Source organism: Hemitrygon akajei, unplaced genomic scaffold (genome assembly GCF_048418815.1).
Source record: "Hemitrygon akajei unplaced genomic scaffold, sHemAka1.3 Scf000050, whole genome shotgun sequence".
In the NCBI taxonomy this organism is placed as follows: domain Eukaryota; kingdom Metazoa; phylum Chordata; class Chondrichthyes; order Myliobatiformes; family Dasyatidae; genus Hemitrygon; species Hemitrygon akajei.
The window spans coordinates 1,465,758-1,471,112 of record NW_027331936.1 but is presented as its reverse complement, the minus strand read 5'-3'; the positions used below and the strand labels follow the sequence as shown (position 1 = coordinate 1,471,112).

General features: G+C 44.3%; 1 non-coding gene across 1 annotated transcript; it reads left to right on the top strand.

Moving 5' to 3' along the window:
• Positions 1-3,938: 3,938 nt before the first annotated feature.
• On the top strand, positions 3,939-4,020 carry trnas-uga (transfer RNA serine (anticodon UGA)). Its single transcript has one exon. It is a non-coding gene; the product is annotated as a tRNA-Ser (tRNA).
• Positions 4,021-5,355: the final 1,335 nt, after the last annotated feature.

Below are 5,355 nucleotides of genomic sequence, written 5' to 3'. Positions count from 1 at the left end.
TCGAATTTGTGGGAGCGGGGGAACACTCTCAGTCTGCCCTCTACCATTTGACTTGTTTGGCAAGAGTGACCCTACCAAGAGCCAAAGCATTAACTCCTAACTCCAGCCAGCTTCGCTCTCCAGGTTACTGAGCAAGGCAAGCCTTCACAACGCGACTAGGTTGTGTTCTGTTTGGAGTCTATGGATGTGATCACTAATTATAACCCAACCCTGAGACGAATACCAGGAATGTCTGACAACATACCGAGCTGAAACCATTCACGTGAAAGTGGCAGTCTCAACCCATCCTGCGTTTGCAGTGAAATGTGCAAACCCTTTCTGAAGAGTGTCGTTCCCGTGACGCCACTCGCTGCTCCATTCTGTAGACACTGAACCATTTCAGCAACGACCAAGGACAGATTACACCGGGTACTCCGGAGGAACAGCCATTGCGTTGACTGTACTGCTGATCAATGACTGGGACGGGTGTAGCACCGAGGAGGCGGTGACTCTCCCTGCTACCCATACTGACTTCGGAACTTGAAGGAACACATAGTTTACGTTGACTGTGCAGGCAATCCCGTTTCTAATGACACCAATAAGCGTCTCAGCATCAGATGGATATGCTGGTTGGATGGAGTCGAAGCAACAACCTTCTCATCAATTTTAGTAAGACCAGGGAATTAATTGTACTCCAGGGAGAATGCGTCAGGTGAACAAACGCAAATCCTCGCTGGAGGTTCAGAACGGTGAATCTATGGAATTTGTTGCCACGGGCGGCAGTGGAAGCCGGGTCACTGGGTGTATTTAAGGCAGAGATTGATAGGTTTCTGAGTAGTCAGGGCCTCAAAGGTTATGGTGAGAAGGCGGGGGAATGGGACTAAAGGGGAGATTGGATCAGCTTATGATGAAATGGCGGAGCAACCTCGATGGGCCGGATGGCCGACTTCAGCTCCTTTGTCTTATGGTCTTATGGTCTTCTGGGTGAATATCTTCAAGTTCCTAGGCGTCGACATCTCAGCGGATCCATCCTGGTCCCAAAATGCTGACGCGGTCAATGTGCAGACGTCATAATTGTTCATGAATGAGATTTAGAGTGCTGTCGAAGAATCAAATGCATTTCTGTGGGCGTACCTGGACAGCATTGTCAGTTCTTGCGTCACAGTCTGGTGTGGGGCGGGGCTCCAATGCGCAGGATCGAAAGGAGGGGCAGAGTGCTGTCGTGACGGGCACGCCTCGCCAATATCATGTTTTCAATACGGTGCCAAAAGAAGGCTGTGTGCATTATTCAGGACCTTCACCAGACCAAACATGCCCTCTACATATTTCTACCCACGGGGATGGGGAGTGGGGGAGTGTGGCGTGGGGTGGTGGATGTAGAGGAGTCTGAAAATAGAAAATCACATTTTTATTAAGAGCCGTTTTTTCTGCTCAGCTTAGACATTTCTCCACACATGAACACATGAACTCTCCCTCACGATTCTCTTTTTTAATTTCTATTTATTTTATTTATTGTAATTTATAGCGATGTACAGAATTTTTTTAAATTAGTGAGAGATAACATAGGATCAGAGTATGAGAGTTATATGCGGGCCTCTAGCAGTCGACGTTGAGTACAAATGACAACGGGAGATGCACAAGGCATGTGAAAATGGCAATATTACGATGGTCATTGTAGGATCTCAACATGCAGGTAGTTTGGGAATGCCTACTGGATGGTTTTTTAGAGTACATTGTGGTTGAGCCCATTAGGAAAAGGCAGTTGTGGATTGTGTGTTGTGTTGGGCTTTGACCAGGTAGATTAGTGTACAGGAATACTTCAGAGACAGTGATTGTAATGTGATCGATTTTATCCTGCAGTCTGAGAGCGAGAATCTAAAATTAGACGTATGAGTATTCCATGCAGTAAGTGGAACTGCAGTGGCACGAGTGAGGAGAATAGAAAGGTGCAAACGGTTAATATTATTCTCAAAGCCTGCATGTACAATACAACTCTGATATTCGTCTGCTCCGGACAACAACTGAATACAGACAGGCCATGGGTGTTGATGTAAGGACAGACATCAACCCCGGCACGAAAAAGGAAATGAAACAAATCTCACAAACCCCAAACTGTCTACTCCCCCGCAGCAAAAAAAAAAAATAGCGACAATAGCAGTCCCCCAAAACATCAGTGGCAGAAAAAAGTCAGGGACGATAACAATCCTCGACCCCGTCACTCGCATGGAAACACAACAGCAATAGCAGTTCCCGACCACGTCATTCGCAGAGAAAAAAGTCAGGGACGATAACAATCCTCGACCCTGTCACTCCTAGAAAACAACAGCGACCTAAGTCTAGGGCTGGCCAAGTCGATTGGAAAGGGGAACCAGCAGGGTTAACGGCAGATCCAGCAGGGCTGGTGTTCTAGGGGCAATTGGAAAGGCGCAGAATAGATGCATCACAAATAAGAATAAATATTCGACAGGAAGGATGAGGCAACAGTGGATGATACTGGAAAGTAAAGACAGAATAAAGGCAAAAATGAGGGTTTATAATATAGCAAGCATTAGTGGGAAGCTGGAGGTTTGGGTTGCTTTGAAAATACAAAAGAAAGCAAATAAAATTTGATGAGAGCAAAACATAAATGGCTAATAATAGAGAAAATACCATTTTTTCAGACATATGAAGAATAAAAGGGATGCAAGAGTAGATGTCAGAAAGCTGGAAAATGACGCGGAAGAAGCAGTAATGGGGGGAAAAGAAACTACGGACGAACTGAATGAATATTTTGCTCTGTGGAAGACTCCAGCATAATGGCACAGAGAAACATGTGTCAGAGGGCATCAGTGAGAGTGGATGTTATGGCTCTGGAGAAGGTGCCTGTGAAGCTGAAAGCTCTGAAGCTGTATGTCAACGGGTCCAGTTGGACTACACCCCCGGGTTCTAAACGTGGGAACTGAAGATTCTCGAGGCAATAATAGTACCCCTTCACGTATCATTACATTCTGGAATAGATCCTGATGGTTGGAAAATTGGGATTGTCACTCCACTCTGAAAGAAAGAAGGGAGGTTAAAGAAAAGAAAATATAAGAAAGGTAACCTGACTTCAACGTGTTCAAAAACTCAAAAGATTCAAACACATTGAAGATCAAAGACAGTTGAGGAGAATGGGAGAAGATTTGTCAAATAGATCATCGTGTGGTACGGTGATACACATTGGAAGGAAGGAAAGATTTGGGCACCGAGGCTCAAAATTTCTGTTACTGTCAACAGCTAAGCGAGTAAAAGATGACCTGATTTCCAAAAGGCATAAAGTTAAAGATGACACATTTCTTTAATATTTTAAGCAAGATTACTTTTTTTTTATTTCCATCTTTTACAGTTTCAAAATAAGATAAAAGGAAAAGGGGCCGAAGCAAAGGTTTGGGCCACCTGCATGGTCAGTACTTAGTAACACCCCCTTTGGCAAGTGTCACACCTTCTAAAGGCTTTCTGTAGCCAGCTGAGAGTCCTTCAATTTTTGTTTGAAGGATATGCGTCCATTCTTCCTTGCAAAAGTCTTCTCGCTCTGTGAGATGCTTGGGCCATCTTGCATGCACTGCTCTTTTGAGGTCTGTCCACACATTTTTGATGATGTTTAAGTCGGGGGATTGTGAGGGCCATGGCAAAATCTTCAGCTTGTACCTCTTGAAGTAGTCCTTTGTGGATTTTGAGGTGTGTTTAGGATAATTATCCTGTTGTAGAAGCCATCCTCTTTTCGCCTTCAGCTTTTTTTACAGATGGTGTGATCTTTGCTTCAACAGTTTGTTGGTATTTAATTGAATTCATTCTTTCCTCTACCAGCGAAATGTTCCCTGTGCCACTGGCTGCAAGACAAGCCCAAAGCATTATGATTCACCATTTCCGTTACAGAAAATAAATCAAGTACAACCCTCACTTCAGGTGCAGTGCGACGGTGGGTGCTGAACATTGATGGAGCTGCGATGGCCGAGTGGTTAAGGCGTTGGACTTGAAATCCAATGGGGATTCCCCGCGCAGGTTCGACCCCTGCTCGCAGCGCTCACACTACAAGCAGCAGCGTGTAGTGTGCCAATAAAATTTAACACCCTGGATGCTGTCTGAGCGCTGGCCTGTCTGAGCGCTGGCCCAAAATGTGTTCAGTTGACAATCAGCAGTTGCCTTGCAAAATACCTGATCCACCCGATCCAGTTTGCGCCCTCACTGAACGAACCAATTGCAGCCTAAATATTCTCATTGCAACCCGTTGTCCGGCGACGTCACGTCGTCAGCCACATACAGTAAGGGCAGCTCATTAAGCGGGACGATAATTGACTGTCATGACACCGCCGATGAAAATTCTTCCAATCTGCAAAGGAGCAACGTCGACACATATGGCACCGGATATCAGGTTTGAACCTGGGTGCCTCAGGTTATGAGACAGAAACACACATTCAGCGGTTCAGGAACAGCTTCTTCCCCTCTGCAATCAGAATCACGAATGGACTTTGAAGCTTAGAACACTACCTCACTTTATTAATATACAGTATTTCTGTTTTTGCATACTTTTCATAATCTATTCAATATAGGTAATTGATTTACTTGTGTATTTACTATTATGTTTTATTTCATTTGTTGTTATTATTATTATTTTCTCTCTCTGCTAGATTATGTACTGCATTGAATTGCTGCTGCTAAGTTAACAAATTTCCCGTCACCTGCCGGAGATAATAAACCTGATTCTGATTCTCTGTTCAACGCGGTACTTTCCCGATTCGGTTTTCATTAACGACATGGATTCCGATATACTGAGTTCTGGTACCGTATCCACCACAGATCTATAGCCGGTAACACGTTCTTCAATAAATCCTATTCCCTCGGCTGGGGAGATTCGAGAATTTGTGGAGTTGACATCCCATATTTCTGTCAGTTCAATTCTCGCAGCATTTTTAGCTGAGAATGTATATCAGATTATGAGGTCCTGATTCAGTACTTCAACGCAAAACATTGAAAATTTCTTCCACCACACACCTCTCACACCCGCATATGCTGGTCGACGTCTTGAGTTTCTACTGCACGAAAATAACTGACAGTGATTCAATTCATCTGTATCTGGTGACGGGTCTAACCGAGGGGATAATGCATTATACGCAATTGGTGATTACCTCAAAGTGAACTCAAATTTATATTTATGCGCAGATCTATGTGTACGCACAAGCGGAATGAAAAATGTACTTGCTGATGGGTGGGGACAGGTGGAAACTAGCCAAATCGACATGCCAATACAGTTTATTTAGCGACGATATTTTTACTTTGCAACCGAGTGTCTAACAATAGATTCTGTGTAGAAACAGGACGATTGATGCCGGTGTGTTCTACAACTGTACGGATGCAGAG